Raw genomic sequence first — 22,002 nt, 5'->3', positions numbered from 1 at the left:
TCCAGGAAAGAATAACCTCACCAAATCAAATAAATAAAGCACCATTCACTAATCCCAGAGAGAAAGAGATATGTACATTTTCAGAAAGAGAATTCAAAATAGCTGTTTTGAGGAAGCTCAGTGAATTTCAAGATAGCTCTGGGAAGGAAGTCAGAATACTATTAGATAAAGCAGACAAAAGAAAAAGGAATAAAAAAGCATGAAACTCACCTACAAGATCTAGAAAATAGCCTCAAAAGCACAAATGTAAGAGTTAATGGTCTTAAAGAGGAGGTAGAGAGGGGGATCAGTGTAGACAATTTATTCAAAGAGATAATGAAAGAGAACTTCCCAAACCTAGATAAAGATATCAATATCCAAGGACAAGAAGGTTATAGAACACAAGCAGATTTAACCCAAATAAGACTACCTCAAGGCATTTAAAAATCAGACTCCAAAAGGTCAAGGATAAAGAAAGGATTCTAAAAACAGCAAGAAAAAAAAGAAACAAATAACATACAAAAGAGTGCCAACATCTCTGGCAACAGACTTCTCAGTGAAAACTTTACAGGCCATCAAAGACTGACATGACATGCTTAAAGTGTTGAAGAAAAAATACTTTTATCCTAAAATAGTATATCCAGCAAAAGTATTCTTGAAACATGAAGGAGAAATTAAGACTTTCCTAGAAAAACAAAAGCTGGGGGGCTTCACCAACACCAGACCTGTCCTTCAGGAAATACTAAAAAGAGTTCTTCAATCTGAAATAAAAGATTGTTAATGAGCAACAAGAAATCATCTGAAGGTACAAAACTCACTGGTAATAATAACTACACACAAAAAAATCACAGGATGTTATAATACTATAATTATGATGTACAAACTTCTCATACCTTGAGTAGAAAGACTAACAGAAGAACTTATCAGAAATAACTATGACAATTTTTCAAGACATAGATAATACAATAAGATATAAAAAGAAATAACACAAAGTTAGAAAGTGACTGGAGAGAGTTAAAGTACAGAGTTATTATTAGTTTTTTCTCTGCTCATTTGTTAGTTTCTTTATGCAATCAGTGTTAAGTTGTAATTTGTTTAAACTTATGAAATATAAGATATTATATGCAAGCCTCATGATAACCTCAGACCAAAATCCAGGCAACACATACACAAAAAGTAAAAAACAAGAAATTAAAGCATACAACATGGGAAAATCAACATCACTAAAAGGAAGACAGGAAGGAAGTAAAGAAGGTAGAGAAGACTACAAAACAATGAGAAAACAAATAACAAAATGGCAGGAATAAGTCCTTACTTATCAATAATAACACTGAATTTAAATGGACTAGAGTATCCAATGAAAAGACATAGACTGGCTGAATGTATTTAAAAAAAAAAAAAGAACCAGTGATGTGTCACATGCAAGAAAAACACTTAACCTATAAAGACACACATAGAATGAAAACAAAAAGCTGGAAAAAGATAATTCCTACAAATGGAAGCCAAAAAGTAGCAGAAGTAGCTGTACTTATTTCAGACAAAATAGATTTCAAGGGAAAAACTATGTAAAGGGAAAAAGAAGTCATTATATAATAAGAGTGAATTGAACAAGAGTATATAACAATTGAAAATGTATATGCGTCCAACGCTTTAGCACCCAGATATATAAAGCATTTATAATTAGAGCTAAAGAGAGAGATAGACGCCAACACAATAATAGCTGGAGACTTCAACATCCTACTGTCAGCATTGGACAAATCTCCCTGACAGAAAATCAACAAAGAAATATTGGAGGTAATCTACACTATATGCCAAATGGACCTAATGTATACTTACAGAAGATTTTATCCAACAGAGGTGGAATGCACATTTTTCTCCTCAGCACATGGATCATTATCAAGGATAGATTGTATTTTAGACCACAAAACAAGTCTTAAACATTTCTGAAAAAATAAATGTAAACCATCTCAAGTGTCTTCCCTGACCACAATGGAATAAAACTAAAAATCAAAAACAATAGGAATTTTGGAAACTATACAAACACATGGAAATTACACAATATGCTCCTGAATAGCCAGTGGGTCAATAAGAAATTTAAGAAGGAAATTGAAAAGTTTCTTGAAGTGAATAACAATGGAAACACAACATACCAAAACCTCTGTGGGAAACAGGGAAAGTGGAACTAAGAGACAAGTTTACAGCAATAGGCATCTACATTTAAAAAAGTAGAAAAATTTTAAATAAACAATCTAATAATGCATATTAAATAACTAGAAAAGCAAGGGCAAACCAAACCAAAAATTAGTAGATGAAAAGAAATAATGAAGATCAGAGTAAAAATAAATGAAGTTCAAACAAATAAACAAAGACCAACAAAAGAAATTGGGTTTTTGAAAAGATAAACAAATTGACAAACTTTTTGCCAGACTAACTAGGAAAAAAGAGAAAAGACCAAATAAGTAAAATTAGAGTTGAAGAAGGAGACATTACGAATGATATCATAGAAATTTATGGGATCATTAGTGGCTACTATGAGCAACCAAATGCCAACAAATTGGAAAACCTAGAAAAAATACGTAAATTTATAGACACATACAACCTTCCAATATTCAAGATTCAACCATGAAGAAACCCATAACATGTACTGACCAATAAATAATAAAGAGATCTAAACAATAATAAAAACTCTCCCCGCAAAAAAAGCACAGGATCCAATGGCTTTACTGCTGAATTTTACCAACCGTTTAAAGAAGAACTAATACAATCCCTATTCAAATTATTCTGAAAAATAGTGGAGGAGAGAATACTTCCAAACTCATTCTATGAGGCCACTATCACCCTGATACCAAAACTAGATAAAGACACATCAAAAAAGAAACCTACAGGCCAATAACCTTGAAGAACATTGATGTAAAAAGCCTCAACAAAATACTAGCAAAACAAATTCAACACTATACCTTTAAAACTATTTATCATGACCAGGTGAAATTTATCTGAAAGATGTGAAGATGATTCAGCATACACAAATCAATGAATCTGATGCATCATATTAACAGACGAAGGATAAAAATGATATGATCATTTCAATTGATGCCAAAAAAGCATTTAATACAATTTAATGCCTCTTCACAATAAAAACCAAACAAACTACACGTGAGAGGGACATATCTCAATACAATAAAAGCCATATATGACAGACACAAGGCCAGTACCATACTGCAGGGTGAAAAACTGTCAGCCTTTCGTCTAAACTCTGGAACATGACAAGGATGCCCACGGTCTCTACTGTTATGCCACATAGTACTGGAAATCATAGCCCGAGGAATCAGACAAGAGAAGGATATAAAGTACATACAAGGTGAAAAGAAAGATGTCAAATTCTCCATGTTTGCAGATGATAAGGTTTCATATTTGGAAAAAACCTAAAGACTCCACAAAAAAGCTATTTGACCTGATAAACAAATTCAGAAAATTTGGAGGATACAGAATAAGCATACAAAAATTATTGGCATTACTATGTGCCAACAGTGAACAACGTGAAAAACAAATATAAAAATGCAATCCCGTTTACAATAGCCAAACAGAAAATTAGATACCTCAGAATTAACTTAAGCAAAGAAGTGAAAGATTTCTATAATAAAAACCATAAAACAGTGATGAAAGAAAGTGAAGCAAACACCCCAAAATTTAAAAAAGTTTTATATGCTCATGAATTGGAAGAATCAATATTGTTAAAACGTCCTTACTACCCAAAGCAGTCTACAGATTCTATGCAATTCCTTTCAAAATATCAATGACATTCCTCATAGAAATAGAAAAAAAATTCTAAAATTTATTTAGAATCACAAAAGACCCAGAATAGCCAAAGTTATTTTAAGCAAAAAGAACAAAACTGGAGGAATCACATTACCTTATTTCAAATTATACATCAGAGCTATAGTAACAAAAACAGCATGGTACTGGCATAAAAACAGACACATAGACCAATGAAACAAAATAGAGGACTTAGAACAAATCCATACACTTAGAGACACAAAGACAGTCTCTTCAATAAATGATGCTGGGAAAACTAAATATCCATATGCAAAAGAATGAAGCCAGACACCTATCTCTCATCATATACAAATATCAAATCAAAATAGATTAATGATTTGAATCTAAGACCTCCAACTATGAAACTACTACAAGAAAACCTTAGGGAAAGTCCCCAGGACATTGGTCTGGGCAAAAATATCTTGAACAATATCCTACGTGCACAGGAACCCAAAGCAAAAATGGACAAATGGGATCACATCAAGTTAAAAAGCTTCTGCACAGCAAAAGATATAATCAATAAAGTGAAGAGACAACCCACAGTACAGAAGAAAATGTTTGCAAGCTATCCATCTCACAAGAGATTAATAATCAGAATATATAAGGAACTCAAACAACTCAATAGGAAAATATAATCCAATATAAAAGTCGGCAATAAATCTGAATAGACATTTCTCAAAAGACATACAAATGGCAAACAAGTATGTGAAAAGGTGCTTAACATCATTGATCATCAGAGCAATGCCAGACAAAACTACAATGAGGTATCGTCTTACCCCAGTTTAAATGGCTTTTATCCAAAACACAGGCAATAATGCTGTTGGGGATGTGGAGAGTAAGGAACACTCCTACACTGTTGGTGGAAATGTAAGTTAGATCAATCACTATGAAGATCAGTTTGGAGATTGCTCAAAATCTAAAAATAAAGCTACTGAATGATTTAATAATCCCACTGCTAGGTAAGTACTCAATAGAAAGCAGATTAGTATATCAAAGAGATATCTGCAGTTCCATGTTTATTGAAGCAGTATTCACAATAGTGAACGTTTGGAAGCAAGGTAAATGTCCATCAGCAAAAGAATGGATGATGAAAATGTGGTACATATGTACTGTATTAGTCTGTTTTCACGCTGCTAATGAAGATATACCTGAGACTGGGCAATTTACAAAATAAATAAATTTAATGGACTTACAGTTCTACCTGGCTAAAGAGGCCTGAAAATCATGGTGGAAGGTGAAAGGCACTTCTTACATGGCAGCAGCAAGAGTGAGATTAAAAGCCAAGAGAAAGGGGCTTCCCCTTATAAAACCATCAGATCTTGTGAGACTTATTCACTACCACAAGAATAATATGAGAGAAACCAGCCCCATGATTCTATTAGCTCCCACCAGGTCCTTCCCACAACACATGGGAATTATGAGAGTACAATTCAAGATGAGATTTGGCTGGGGACATAGAGACAAATCATGTCTCTATGATTTGTCATAGAGACCTGGCTCCTCCCAAATCTCATGTCCTCATGTTCTAAAACCAATCATGCCTTCCCAGCAGTCCCCCAAAGTCTTATTTCAGCATTAAGTCAAAAGTCTACAGTCCAACATCTCATCTGAGACAAAGCAAGTCCCTTCTTCCTATGAGCCTGTAAAATCAAAAGCAAAGTTAGTTACTTCCTAGATACAATGGGGGTATAGGTATTGGGTAAATACACTGTCCCAAATGGGAGAAATTGGCCAAAAGAAAAGGGGCCACAGGCCCCATGCAAGTCTGAAATCCAGCAGGGCAGCCAAATCTTAAAGCTTCAAAATGGTCTCCTTTGACTCCATGTCTCACATCCAGGTAACACTGATGCAAGAGGTGGGTTCCCATGGTCTTGGGCAGCTCTGCCCCTGTGGCTTTGCAGGGTACAGCCTCCCTCCTGGCTGCTTTCATGGGCTGGCATTGAGTGTCTGCAGCTTTTCCAGGTGAATGGTGCAAGCTGTCTGTGGATGTACTATTCTGGGGTCTCGAGGACAGTGGCTCTCTTCTCACATCTGCACTAGGCAGTGCCCCAGTAGCGACTCTGTGGAGGCTCTTACCCCACATTTCCCTTCCACACTGCCCTAGGAGAGGTACTCCTGAATGCCCTGCCCCTGCATCAAACTTCTGCCTGGACATCCAGGCATTCTCTAAAATCTAGGCAGAGGTTTCCAAACCCCAATTCTTGACTTCTTTGCACTCACAGGCTCAACACCAGGTGGAAGCTGCCAAGGCTTGGGCCTTCCACCCTCTGAAGCCATGGCCCATGCTCTATGTTGGCCCCATTCAGCCATAGCTGGAGTGGCTGGATCACAGTGCACCAAGTCCCTAGGGTGCACACAGCACAGGGACCCTGGGCCCAGCCCAGGAAACCACCTTTTCCTCCTTGGCCTCCAGGACTGTGATGGGAGGGGCTGCTGTGAAGACCTCTGACATACCCTGGAGACATTTTCCCCATTGTCTTGGGGAATAACATTTAGTTCCTCATTACTTATGCAAATTTCTGCAGCTGGCTGGAGGTACTCCTCAGCAAATGGGATTTTCTTTTCTATCACATTGTCAGGCTGCAAATTTTCTGAACTTTTATGTTCTCTTTCCATTATAAAACTGAATGCCTTTAACAGCAGCCAAGTCACCTCTTGAATGCTTTGCTGCTTAGAAATTTCTTCCACCCGATACCCTAAATCACCCCTCTCAAGTTCAAAGTTCCACAAATCTGTAGGGCAGGGGCAAAATGCCACCAGTCTGTTTGCTAAAGCATAACAAGGGTCCCCCTTGCTCCATTTCCCAACAAGTTTCTCATTTCTATCTGAGAACACCTCAGCCTGGACATTATTGTCCATATCACTATCAGCATTTTGGGCAAAGCCATTCAACAAGTCTCTATGAAGTTCCAAACTTTCTCACATTTTCCTGTCTTCTTCTGAGCCCTCTAAACTGTTCCAACCTCTGCCTGTTACCCAGTTCCAAAGTTGCTTCCACATTTTTGGGTATCTTTACAACAGTGCCCCACTCTACTGGTATCAATTTACTGTATTAGTCTGTTTTCACACTGCTGAGAAAGACATACCTGAGACTGGGCAATTTAAAAAAGAAGTTTAATGAACTCACAGTACCACACGGCTAGGGAAGCCTCACAATTATGGTGGAAGGCAAAAGGCACTTCTTACATGGCAGTGGCAAATGTGAGAATGAAAGCTAAGTCAGAGGGGTTTCCCCTTATAAAATCATCAGATCTCATAAGACTTATTCACTACCATGAAAACAATATGGGAAAACCACCCATGATTCAATTATCTCCCACCAGATCCCTCCCACAACACATAAGAATTGTGGGAGGACAATTCAAGATGAGATTTGGGTGGGGACACAGAGTCAAACTATGTTATATACAATGAAGTACTATTCCCCCCACAAAAGAATGAGATTCTGTCACTTGCAACAACATAGATGGAACTGGAGGTAATTATGTTAAGTCAAATAAGCCAGGCACAGAAAGACGAACACCTCATGTTCTCACTTATATGTGGGAGCTAAAATTTAAGACAATTGAACTCATGGGGCAAGAAAGAGTAGAATGTTGGTTACTACAGGACAGGAAAGGTAGCGTGGCAGGGGAAATGGAAATGGTTAATGGGCACAAAATTATAGTTTGATAGCATGAATAAGAGCTAGCATTTGATTTTGCACAGCAGGGTAACTACAGTAAACAATTTATTGTACATTTAAAAGTAACTTAAAAAGTATAATTACATTGTTTGTAACACAAAAAAAAGGATAAATGCTTGAAGTGATGGATACTCCATTTACCCTGATGTGATTATTTCACATTGCATACTTCTAGAAAAACATAGCATATACCCCATAAATATATACACCTACTATGTACCCACAAAAATACAAAAAAAGCAATGAATGATAAATATTTTCCAAGACTAACAAAAGCTGAGGGAATTCACCACCACCAGATTACTCTTAAAAGAAATGCTAACGAGACTGTTTTAAGCTGAAAGAAAAAGGTACTAATTATTAGGTTGATGCAAAAGTAATTGTGGTTTTTGTCATTGATTGTAATGGCAGAAACTGCAATTATTTTTGTACCAACCTAATAGTAACATGGAAAAGTATAAAACTTACTTTTCAAAATAAGTAGACAGTCAATTTCAGAATACTCTAATACTCTAATGATGGTGTATAAGTCAGTTACATTGTTATTATGAAAACGAAAAGAAAATAATATTATAATAAAAGTAACAATAATTTGTTAGTGAATGCACAATATAAATTGTGTAAATTGTGACCCCAAAAACATAAAATGGGCTGGGCGCGGTGGCTCACGCCTGTAATTCCAGCACTTTGGGAAGCCGAGCAGGCAGATCACAAGGTCAGGAGGTCGAGACCAGCCTGGCCAACATGGTGAAACCCCATCTCTACTAAAAATACAAAAATTAGCTGGGCGTGGTGGCAGATGCCTATAATCCTATCTACTCAGGAGTCTGAGGCAGGAGTATCGTTTGAACCTGGGCGGTGGAGGTTGCAGTGAGCCGAGATTGTGCCATTGCACTCCAGCCTGGGCGACAAGAGCAAGATTCCATCTGAAAAAAAAATTAAAAAATAAAAAACAAAATGATAGGGGAGATCAAGTAAAAGTATAGAGTCCTTTTATGCAATCAAATTTAAGTTGTTATCAGCCTAAAGCAGCCTATTTTAACTATATAATATTTTATGCAAGCCTTGTGGTAGTCACAAAGTAGAAGCTTATAGTGGATACACAAATGATGGGTAAGAAATCACAGCATGTCTCTAGAAAAAAAAGTATCTAATCATGAAGACAGCAAGAAAGAACAGAATAAAGACTCTACAAATCAACCCTGAAACAATTTTTAAAATGGCAGTGTTAAATTCTTACAAATTAATAATTAACTTTAATGTAAATGGATTAAATCCTTCAGTTAAAAATCATAAAGTGGTTGAATAGATTTTTAAAAAGATTCAACTGTATGGTATTGATAGATAGCAAAAAGATGGAAGAAGATATTTTATGCAAAAAGAAACCAAAAGAGAACAGAGGTAGCTATATTTAAATTAGATAAAATATACTTTAAGTAAAAAATTGGGAAAAGGGACAAATAAAAACTGTATATAGTGATAACGAGGTCAATTCATCAGGAAACTACAGCAATTGCAAATGTATGAATGGATTCTACACTGAAGCACCTAAATACATAAAGCAAATATTAATAGACATACAGAGAGTGGTAAATTGCAATTTGATAACAGTAGGGGACTTCAATACACCACTCTTAATAATGGACAAATTATCCAGAAATGAAATCAATAAATGACCATTGGACAGAAACTATACTTTAGATCAAATGAACCTAACAGACATATACGGAACATTCCATCCAACAGCAGCAGAATATGCATTCTTCTCAAGCACATACAAAACATTCTCCAGGATAGATCTATGTTAGATCACATAATAAGTCTTAACAAATGTTAAAAGATTAAAATCATACCAGACATATTTTCTGACTACCATGGTGTGAAACTAGAAATCAATAGCAGGAGGAATTTTCAGAGAATTTCCAAATATGCAGAAGTAAAACAACATGCTCCCAAACAAACAACGAGGCATAAAAAAATTAAAAGGAAAATGTGTGAGGCAAATGAAAATGGAAACAAAATATGCCAAAACTTATGGGATTCAGCAAAAGCAGTTTAAGCAGGAAATGTATAGCAATAAACACCTACTTTAATATTAAGAAAGATTTCAAATAAACAACATAACATTACACCTCAAGGAACTACAAAAAGAACAATCTGAGCCTAAAGTTAGCAGAAGGAATTAAATTATTAAGATTAAAGCAGAAATAAATGGAGTAGAGAACAGAAAATAATGAGAAATCAAGACAACTAAAAGTTAGTCTTTCAAAGGGTAGACAAAATTGACAAACACATAGCTAGACTATGGGAAAAGAAAGGTTCAAGTAACTAAAATCAGAAGGAGACATTACAACTAATGCCAGATAAATACAAAGGTTCATATGAGAATGCTATGAATAATCATATTCCAATAAATTGAATAACCTAGAAGAAATGGAAAAATTTCTACAAACATTCAGTCTACTAAGACTGACTCATGCATACATAGAAAATCTGAACAGACTATAATCAATAAAGTGGTTCAATAAGGTGGTTGAACTAGTAATTAAAAACCTCCCAACAAATAAAAGCTCAGGATCACACAGCTTCACTGGAGAATTCTATCAAACATTTAAAGAAGACTGTTTTTACACACTTTCCAATAATTAAAGGTGAATAAATACTTCCAAATTCATTTTATGAGGCCAGTACACTCTGATACCAAAACAAGAAAAATATACTATAAGAAAAGAAAATTACAGTTCTATATACCTGGCGAATATATATGCAAAAAATTGCAACAAAATGCTAGCAAACTAAATTCAACAACATATTAAAGGATCGTATACCATGAACAAGTGAGATTTATCCCTGAGATGCAAGAATGATTCAAAATACCAAAAACAATCATATGATATACCACCTAAAGAGAATACAGGATAAAAATCACATTACATCTTAATAAATGCAGAAAAAGCATTTTACAAAATTCAACACTCTTTTATGATAAAAGATTTTAACAAATAAGGAATAGAAGGGCATTACCTCAACATAATGATGGCCATTATAAAAAGTGAAAAGTCCCTATATAACATCATAATGAGTGTCAAAAACTGAAAGCTTTTCTTCTAAGATAAGGAACAATATTTAGCATATTACTGAAAGTCCTAGAAAGGACAATTAGGGAAGAAAAATAAATAAGAGGCATCCAAATCAGAAAGGTAGAACTAAAATTATCTATGTTCAGAGAAGACATAATCTTATAAATAGGAATCTCCAAAGATGTAACACAAAAAAATGTTATAAGTAATAAACAACTTCAGCAAATTTGCAGGTTACACAGCCATCATACAAAAATTAGTTTCAGGCCAGGCATGGTGGCTCACATCTGTAATCCCAGAATTTCAGGAGGTCAAGACAGGAATGCTTGAGGCCAGGTGTTCAAGACCAGTCTGCACAACATAGCCAGACCCCATCTTTACAATTATAAAATAAAATAATTAGCCAGTCTAGTTGGTATGTGCCTGTAATCCCAGTGATTTGAGATGTTGAGGCTGGATGATCCTTTGAGCCCAAGAGTTTGTGGTTGCAGCAAGTTATGTTCATGCCACTGTACTTCAGCCTGGGTGAATGAATGAGATTCTATGTCTTAAAAAAAAAAAATAGGAAAAACAAAAAAATCAGCTGCAGTTTGTACACTCATAGTAAACAATGCAAAAGGGAAATTAAGAAAGCACTCATATTTACAATAGCATCAAAAAATAAAAATAAACTTAACCAAGGAGGCAAAAAAATTGAACACTGACAACTACAAAATATTGCCAAATTAAAGAAGACACAAATAAATGGAAAGACAGCTCAAGTTCATGGATTGGAAGACTTAATGTCATTAAAATGTCCATGCTACCCAAAAACAATCTATAGATACTTAGCATTCTCTATCAAAATCCCAATGGCATTTTTAGCAAAAATAGAAAAACAATCCTAAAATGTATATGGAATCACAGTCATTTCGGGATAACCAAAATCATCCTGAGAAAAAAGGGTCAAGTGGAGAAGTCACACTTCTGGAGTCTAAAACAAATTATAGTGCTAAAATAATAAAATAGTATGCTGCTGGCATAAAAGTAGACATATAGACCAATGGAATAGAATAGAATGCCCAGTAATTAGCCCACCCATATACTGTCATATGATCTTCAACCAGGGTGAAAAGACTACACAATAGGGAAAGGATATTCTCTTCAACAAATGATACTAGAAAAACTGGATAACCATATGCAAAATAATGAAATTGGATTCTCATCTTACACCATAAACAAAGATCAACTCAAAATGGTTTAAAACTTAAACATAAGACCCAAAACTATAAAACTCTAGGAGGAAACATAGGGGAAAAACCTCATGACATTGGTCTAGGCAAAAATTTCTTGGGTATGACAAAAAGTACAGACAACAAAATCAAAAATAAACAAGTTGGACTACATGAAGCTAAAAAAAAATATTTGCAGGGAAGGGAACAATCAACAGGTGGAAGGAAACATAAAGCAGGAGAAAATATTTGCAAACCACGTATCCGAAAAGGGTTCCATATCTGAAATATAGAAAGAACACTTACAATTCAATAGCAGTAAAACGAATAACCCAATTGAAAAATGGGCAAAGAACTTGATTAGACATTTCTTCAAAGAAGACATACAAGTGACCAGCAGCTATATAAAAACATGCTCAACATAACGAATCATCAGGGATCTGCAAACTAAAATCACAATGAAACATCACCTCACACCTATTAGGATGGTCTTTGTAAAGTATAAACAATCAAACCAAATCAGAAGAAAAAATACACGTTTTTGTGAGGATGTGGAGAAATTGCAAATCTTGTGCACTGTCGGTGGGAATGTAGAATGGTGCAGCCACTATGGAGAACAGTATGGAGTTTGTTCAGAAAACGAAAAATAGAACTGAAAACTGAAATTTAGAAGCTCATTTCTGGGTATTTTCTGACAGAACTGAAATCAGGATCTCAGAGAGATATTTGCACTCCCATGTTCATTGCAACACTATTCACAATAGCTAAGATATGGAAATAACCCCAATGTCCATCACCAGATGAATGAAATGTAGTATATACATACAGTAGATCCTTACTCCCTTATAAAAGAACTGAATCCTGTATTGTGATAGAACATGGATAAAACTTGAGGACATTATTCTAAGCGATATAAGCCAGTAATGGAAGGACAAATACTGCATGATTACACTTATATGAGGTGTATTCAATAATCATACTCAGAAACAGAGAATAATATGGTGGTTGCCAAGGTCTGGGGGAGTAGTAGAAAATGGGATGTTCCTGATCAGTGGGTTTAGAGTTCTCAGTCATTCAAGATGAGAAAGTTCTAGAGACAGACCTACTGTATAACATTGTGCTTATAGTTAGCAGTACTCTACTGTACATGTAAAAATTTGTTGAGTGTAGATCTCACATTATGTGCTTTTTAAAACCACAAAAAAATACGTTCATGTTTTTGCCCTTTTCTGTTTCTTTTGACTTTCTATCTGTGTTAACTTTTAGATTTCAAAACACATTGCGAATGAGCACCATCAGACAAACCTCAAGCTTGGGAATAAATTAGCACAGATTTTCTTTTTATTGGCAACTTTTCTATTAACTGTTCAAAATATATTGAGCACAAGCTTTTAGGAAGCTTGACAGATTGAAATCATCAAACCTAATTTTTCACATTGGCAATACTGCTGCAAAAAGAAACATGCACCAGACAGGACAATAAATGGGTGCACTCTGCTTTGTTGAACTATAGGGGACAGACACCAGTGGTAATATAATATTACTTATTAACTATATCTTAGCAAAAAGTAGCTATTTATGATATGTATCATTTTCCTGTGTAGGAGTCTGATTAAGTTGACCCAAGCCTTCTTCTTGCTCTGTAGAATCTAATCTACCATATCACCATATCTCCATTATGCAAATAATGGTGGCTACAGATATGTAGCATGAAAATATAGACCTGGGGAGTAGACCAGTGAACAAAATCTCCTCATATATTTTGTAAGAGGCAGTTCTAATTCAGTGTATTGTTTTAAAAGATTTCCTCCCATTGCATGACTATTACCATTTCTGTTTTCCTTTCCTTTGGGTTTGAGGGTTTTTGAAAATATGTTCTCTTTGACTTTTTAAAAATACAGTTCTAATGGGATAATGGTAGGGAATAAGGAGATTCATGAAGTCCTACATGCTTATGTCCTTAATTTTTAAAATGAAATATTTTCTTGACTGAATCGTGACTTAGCCCTGGAAGTTTTCAATCTTCCTGCCCAAGGGTTTAGAAAAAACAACAAACAAACAAACAAACAAACAAAAACTGTGTCCCTAAAACATTCCTAAAAGTTTCAAAAATGGATGACATGAATTTTCTATGAAATATTCTCCTGCAGGAAATGTGAAGATACATCTCCAGTCTTTGTTAGTGGTTTAACCTACAGGAGACTTGGTTGGAAAATTGCTTGCAGTCACATCACAGTGGATGCCACTTTAGTGAAATGTCTACCTGTAGCTCAGAACTTATAAATGTTTTTTAGTTTAGTTTTAAAACTTTCTGTACTTCTGTATATTTAGGATATATATATATATATGTTGGGTATGGAGATTCTCTTTTCTGTAAATTATTTGAACCAAATTGGATGCTGTTTCTTTGAACAAAATTGTTTACAGAAAACCAGACAGGTTATCATTGCTGTGCTCTCATGACATTTGTAAAATGTTGCTTCACATTGCAGATACAAAGTGTTCACAATAGAGCATGTGCTAACCACCTGCAAACTGATAATTGAATCAATTCATGTGGATTTTAGAAGAGACTACATCCAAGACCAAATAATCATTGTTACATCATGAGTTTATAGTATTCACGTAAAAACACATGATGCATATCCTCCACATTTTGTCCCCACCCAAAACCCCTACCTCTGCCTCAGCATTGTCTGATAGCCATTGACAACACAGAAATGAATTACATCTGAAGATAAATTATCTCTTTCCATAATAGAGCATTATGAGTACAGCTGCACAACTTTGGTGCTCTATGTCCATGCACAGATGGTCAGGCTGGAGGAAAGAGAGCATGCAGATTTCTCGTTTTGTGCTCTCCTGGCTTCTCTGCTGGGTTGGCTAGGATGATCTAACAGCTGCAGCTCTGCCAGCATCTAGCTGGAATTCACTAATTTTTCAAAAGATGAGATAGTTGAAACATTGGGGATAATTTACATACTTGGGGAAGTTCCAGAATCCATGTACAGGCCAACCCCAAATTCGTGAAATCCTCCCCTAAATTGAATTTACTAATTTTTAATTTTACTCTTTTATCTTTATTCCCTACCATTTGTGCTAATCAGCCTAACAAATCTGACCTATATGTTAATTCAGGTGGGAAAGTTTAACATTCATTTAAACTTTCCAATTGTATCCTAAATCTGCAATTCAACACCCTTAGTTTGAATATTTTGAGTCAGAAAACAAGACCTCATGTTGTCAGCCAGCTTTGCAAAGGAAGGATCAGAGACTCACAAAACGGTTCAGACAAATCACAGAGAACCAATGGAGCTTTTTGTCTGTTTCAAGAAATGAACCTTGTGGGAGATACAAGCATGTAAAGCTTGCCATTCAGGAACAGATAACCATTAACCGGAAAGCTTCATTTTATCTTTCTTTTTCCAACATTGTGTAGGTTATAATATGCACAAACCTCAAAGCTCTTGTCAATCCTGGCTGAGAACAGAATCAATTTTGCATTTGTTGTTTTGTTTCAAAGATCCGAAATAAGAACTTTCCATGGATTTAGTGAGTACTACGCAAGTTGTGAATGATGCTTCCTTTTTACTTCACCTCAATTTCTGGTATAGCCTTTGGTGCCAGCTATTCCACCTTAGTTTAGTTGCTACCCTGTAACAGAGAAAATAGCAGCCTCCTTCGCATCAAGTGACCAAATTTAGGTCAGCTCCATAAGTATTATATAAATTAATGAGGTCAATCCACTGCTTTCTACACTTCATACAGATACTTTCACCCAACATCTTGAATAATAGTATGCAGTTCATGTTGTGGGGGCTGTGGAAGGAACTGTAAGTATGGTTTCTTCAAACATATATCTTTATTAAGCACTTTTGGTAGTCACAATACTGTGATATGTAATAGGACAGTTAGAAAAAATGAAAGAGACTTAGGCTTGGCCTTCAGAATTCCTCAAATCAAAAGGGACAGAAAATAAAAATATGCTTGGATAATTTTTACTAGGATAATATCCTTAAGGCTCATTAACTCCAAAAGAAAATGCTCAGAGATAAAGCATTAGTCAAGAAGAGGCTGATGTGGACTACATAATAAATATCCTGAAAGAAGTTTGAGGCTGATATGGAAGCTGTACCTTGATCTTGTCAATTTATATATGGAACAGTAGTAAACGATGTGTGTCCTTGTCTTCTCTAGATCCTCATTTTACAAAAATATGAACATCATAAACACTATCAAATCACTTCCAAGATGCAGCAAGGTATTGAGAATTTAAAACTTCTCAAAGGCAATGGCAGAATTTGGGGCCTGGACATGTCTGCTGAGGAAAGCAAAAAGAGATAAAACTAGAACATATAGTCCTATAGAAGATATCTTTGAGATCCACTCAGCTTTGTAGGCAAGTCTTTAGTTTTACATCTAAGGAAGCAAAATACGTTTTGGAGAAGGGTTAGGTAAGTTCATGGCAAATACTTTCAGTAGTCAATAGGAGAAATATTTTGTGAGCCTTCTCTTATATTTAAGTTGCTCCATCATGGTATAAATTTCCTTTCTTTCAAATTATTGGATTTTCCCTTTAAGGGATTTTAAAGGACTTATTAAATGCAGTTTGATTTGTATATATTCATGAACAAAAATGTGACCTTAAGTAATTTATATTAGCTCTGGTCAACAACTGGGACACATTGATTGCTATTCCCGGAGCCTCCATTTCATTATAAATAGTGCACTGGAACATATTTAAGTCGTATTGAATACAACGTATGAATCCAAAATTGTAAGAAATGAATTTGCAATAGCCATTGCTGCGTTTTAACTTATTTTCTGTAAATACGTTGTAAATTATTTGTAAGGTAGTTGTATGTTTCTGTATACCATCTTTAGCAGGCTTATAAATATATTATTAACTCTTTATATCTTCTTGAGAGTCACCCCTTAAAATAAGCATCCCTGTGTCTAATATAGCATTTTTTGCTAAATGTAGATCTAGCCCCAAAAAACCACAAAATGACAAAACTATTGTTCTTTTTTAAATGTAGAAAATATAAGAATGTGCAAACTGCTTGCATTTCTGGACAGAGACATTATAGGGAAACACTGCTTTAGGTCTCTTTAGCAAGAACTGATGGATCATCAAAATTCAGAAATTCCAAAACTTTGACAATGTATACACTCTATATTCTCACGCTTGGAAATGTAGATTGGTCCTTTTTCACACAACAGAATTACAACTAAGACTTAAATATTCCTAAATGTACCTGAATCTTAGGACATCCCTTCCCACTGTAGATTGCAGGTGTTCTTGTTCTCTTTGAGGCATATGTCTAAGGACAAAGTTGAAAATGTGTACCAGAAGCAAATTTAAAACTGAACATGGCAATATATGTCTTCTCATTCACTCTATTTTCCGTGTAATCTCTTTTCAGACAGCAGATAAGAACTGAGGAGTCTTGATCTTTAAGGATCTTGAAAGCAATTAACACAGTAGTGGTTTTGTGGTAAACCTGCTATTTATGTAATAGGACTCCCCTTATACGATCATTGTGAGGCGTAGGTGAGAATTTATAGACAATGCTGTTATCACAATGTTTATCAATCAAGAACCAAGCTAATAATTTTATTATACTTCTATTTTGTTTGTATTTGCCACAGCACCTAAAGAGTTAAGCTAATTATAGGCCCTTCATTCAAAGATCTGGCTTGAATAAATGTGGACAATAAGAAAATGTGTTTACTTTAGTAAAGTGTCCAAAAGTGCTTCCCAGGAACAACTAATGTTTGGATAGATGACAGAGTTTTGTTTCCGGTAAAGTCAGGAGAGCTTGTACATTTTGCAACCAATGGGCCTGTTTTTGAAATCCTCCCGCTTTGTGCTACATTTTGCTTTGTGTGTGTTTTACTGATTAGACAATTGCATTCTACTCAACTTTGCCAATTCATAAGTTTTTCATAAATAAACAGACCTTGAGAACTCAAAAAAGAATGCCTTTCTGATCTTCTTTCAGTGAGTCCATTCTCAGCAGCAACTGCAAACTTGAGCTGGTCCCATCTTCATTCAATATCACTGCATAAACAGAAAGGCCCCAACATTCTTGCAAAGCTTTTAAGTCTGGCATTGCATGGAGGAAAGCAGCTCAATCTACTGCTATTGCTTCTGCCACTGCAGTGGAATGTTGGAAATGGACAGACTCGCCTTCTGCAGTTAATGAGTGACCACTCTGGGTTTAGAGTTGTACCAAGAATGCAGCTTCTACTTGTATCCTGGCTTTCAAGTTTGCAACTATGAGCCATGCGGTGTAACATTAGAGCTGCTAACCTCATCTCAAACAAACAAACAAACAAACAAAAAGACTCCCTGGGGCAACCCAGGAAAAGACCCCCAATGTTTGAATCTTTTCTGTCTGATCTTACTCTCCCTATATATATCATATTATTTAATCAACTTCATGAATTTGGCACTAAGTTAGCTTTATCAGAAATGCCAAAAATAAAAATGAAACCAGTGATACTATGAGAAATGCAAAATGGAGGCTTGGAAGCAATTTCATGAATTCTTGCTACAATCTTGTATGTGGAGCTCAGTCCTTGCTCTTCTAGGGATTTGAGTGTTTACAGGAATCTCTTTCACCTTGCTATCAGTCCTTAAGCCTCCATCATTATATTTCACATATGCATCTCTTCCCTGCAGTTTCCATTCTCACATTTTTGCCATGGGTGTTTCTAAGAAATGAGGAGTATGTCTTGCTCCTCATGTGCCTGTCAGGTAATGCCTTTCTTGTTATCATCAGAAGGAGGCCTCTGGGGAGTAGCATAATATACTTATTAATGAGCAGCCAAATAGTGTTGTAAAGGGAAGCCAACTTCTTCAAAAATCCAGTTGTGCCCCCAAAGGGAAAGTATGAAGCAAAATTTTCAAGTTATCAACCTGTCTCCAGGTGTAAGGACACATGGAATTTTTTAGAATATAGTATCAGGGAAAACTTAAAAAATTAAAACATAAGACATTCATAGAATTGTGTTATTAAAAATAAATAAATGAAATAACTGGACAGGTAAATAATTTCCTCCAAGATTTCCGCCAGTATTAGAATAAACAACTTTTCAAATTATTATTCCTTCTGTGAGACTAATGGTACTGCCACTTGCTCATATTTTGCAGGACATACAGTAGCTCTTTCACAACATATTTCCAGGCAAAGAAGTGGTTATAGTTTCATATAGCAAGATGTTTTCCTGGTTGAAGGATCAAGAGAGAAAACTCTCCTTAAAATTCGTGAATGTATGTCACATATCCTAAGGGCAAAGCAAGGGTGAATGTTAATAGGGCCCAGTGATACAGAATTCCAAGCAAAAATTCCAGTTGAAGGTTAGATGCTATAAAGCATCAGAATCTCCTTGCCTTCCATGCACACTTAGATTAAAGACCTTTGCAATTGAATTGATGGAATGAGAGAGGTAGGAGGGTGTATTAATCTATTTTCACACTAGTATAAAGGCATACCCAAGACTGGGTAATTTATAAATATAAGAGGTTTAATTGACTCACAGTTCCACATGGCTGGGGAGACCTCAGGAAATGTACAATCATGGCAGAAGGTGAGAGAAAAGCAATGGCATGTCTCACATGGCAGCAGGCAAGAGAAAGAGTGAACGAACAAAGGGGGAAGAAGCCCCTTATAAAACCATTAGATATCCTGAGACCTCACTCATCATCACAAGAACAGCATGGGGAAAACCACCCCCATGATTGAATCAATCACCTCCCACCAGGTCCTGCCGTTGACATGTGGGGATTATGGGGATTACAGTCCGAGATGAGAGATGGGTGGGGACACAGCTGAACCATATCAGAGAGAAAGATAGGATGAGAGAGAAATGTCCACAGGTTTCCACCTGAGACTAGAAACTGGAGCAGAGAGGAGAGGAAAGAGGAGGAGAAGAGAGGGGAGGGGAGAGGGGGGAAAGGAAGAGGAAGTGGGGAAGGGAAGCAAGAACAAGGGAGGAGGAGAGGAGAGGGAAGGGAGGAGAGGCAATGAAGGGCCAGGTAGATCTTTCCACAAAGATATTGCAGGAACATTTGAAATAGCTGAGCTTCAGGATAGGGCAACTTAGCAGTATGTAGGGAAAATCTGACCACCAAACACCTTTAGTGTGTTTAGTTATACTTCTAGCAGAAGAAAGGAATATATTTGGCAACTACTTCTTAATGAGGAAAGATTTTTTCATCTGATCTACGTATGGAGAATTGGAGAGCAGGATGCCCATAAACTATTTTGCTTTCTTTGATTATTCATGACAAGAAGAGAATGGAGAGAAAAATATCAGATTTTTGAGTCTTTTCTGTGATGCTACATAAGCCTTCTCTTTTTACATTTCTTCTCTAAAGGAAAAAGAGATCAAAATGCAAACAACAAGAGGGAAATGGAAGATAATTTTAAAGTGGCTGGAATATGAACTCACTTGCACCTTTGACTCAATATTGAATTTAACCCAGAAAACAACACTTGAGGATTTCTTTGATACAGAAAAACTCTATTTATATTTCTTTTTTGTTGGTATTGCTTTAGTTAAGAAGGAAATAATATAGATTAAAAGAGAAAAAATTAGCTTGACAATCAGAAACCTTGCATTCTCTGCCCTCTAAGGGCAGGACAAAAAGGAGTAGATCTAAAAAGCAGTAGATCAAATTTAATTTAGACATTTGAAGATCATAAAATCTGGACCTTAATCCAAATCAATGGGACCTTGATTCAATTTATAACACTCACACTATCTCCGAGACAGTTTTCTCTTCTGCTAAATGGAGCTCATACTACTTAGTTTATAAGATTGCTGTAAGGAATAGGCATAATTATAAAAGGATTGATATATAGCTGACATGAATCAATCGAATTATATCTGTTATTATTGTCCACAAGTTTCTACCTGAGGAAGGCATAAAATATTAATGTGCCTACTCTCTGGCTATAAGTCACGAATTTCCAAGAGCTCATCTATGCCCAACCAAGAAATAGTACTCCTGGATCTTTGTCACATTGTTAATATTAGGGAACATAAATATGAATTTGGAAAGGAATGGAAAGCTAGGAGGAAACAGGTTAGGAAAGATGTAATCTCTTGCACACAAGTCTCAAGCCTCCAGAAAACTAGGGAAACATAATGTCTCATCTATTCCAAATATCTTAATGTAATTTTAATCTAACGTTGGTAATGCTGAGATTTAGCAGGGCTGAAGCTGCCTGTTATTTACAATTTAGAATCGTACGCAACTGTAATGTTTTCTGTAGTTTCCACAGCCCACGTTTGAAAATCTTAGAATAAAATTGGTTGCCGAAAATCTATGGAAAGTTTAAAAGTCTATTCAGGAGATGTAAACCTTTTAAAGGTCATTTGCAGTCCAAATGGCTCTTTGATTTCATGATTACTCTTAAAAGTCGATGAGAGAATTTTGCCTTGCTCAATCTTTGCTTCCCATAATGTAAAATGAAAATAACAATGACTCTCTTGCTCTTACTTCATTACAAAAACTTTAGTAAATTTTCTTTTTGCAATGAGGATTAAAGATGATATTAAAGTCATGAAAATAAATCGCTTAGTTTTTCCATACCATAAATATATATACAGAAATTATGGTTTTGGAAATTAATAAAAAGATTGTGACAGACTTAAGAGCAATTTGACACCTTTGATTTCTCCTTTCTATTTTGTTATTTCATGGGAATGTATATCTAAAACCTTATGAGCTTTTTGTGATGGTTCTAGATCCTCTTTAATTACAAAAGTGAAATAAATTAAGGAAGATGGGAAAGGGGAGGAAATCGGGATATATATTTTGGACATATCCAATATAAACAAGGGTAGGTTAATGGGTCTAATAATGTTTAAGTGTATTTACAAAAAGATGTAGTCCATCCTGGCTAAGAAGGTGAGACCCCGTCTCTACTAAAACTACAAAAAATTAGCCAGGCGTGGTGGTGGGCACCTGTAGTCCCAGCTACTAGGGAGGCTGAGGCAGGAGAATGGCGTGAACCCAGAAGGCGGAGCTTGCAGTGAGCCGAGATCACGCCACTGAACTCCAGCCTGGGCGACAGAGAGAGACTCCATCATACACACACACACACACGCACACACACACACACACACACACACACACACACACACACACACACAGATGTAGTATAGTAATTTCATGGGCTCTGGTGTCAAGCAGTACTGGATTTGATTTCCAGCACTG

Source organism: Rhinopithecus roxellana, chromosome 7 (genome assembly GCF_007565055.1).
Source record: "Rhinopithecus roxellana isolate Shanxi Qingling chromosome 7, ASM756505v1, whole genome shotgun sequence".
Taxonomy (NCBI): Eukaryota; Metazoa; Chordata; class Mammalia; order Primates; family Cercopithecidae; genus Rhinopithecus; species Rhinopithecus roxellana.
The sequence above is the reverse complement of the archived record's forward strand: the minus strand, read 5'-3'. Positions refer to the sequence as shown.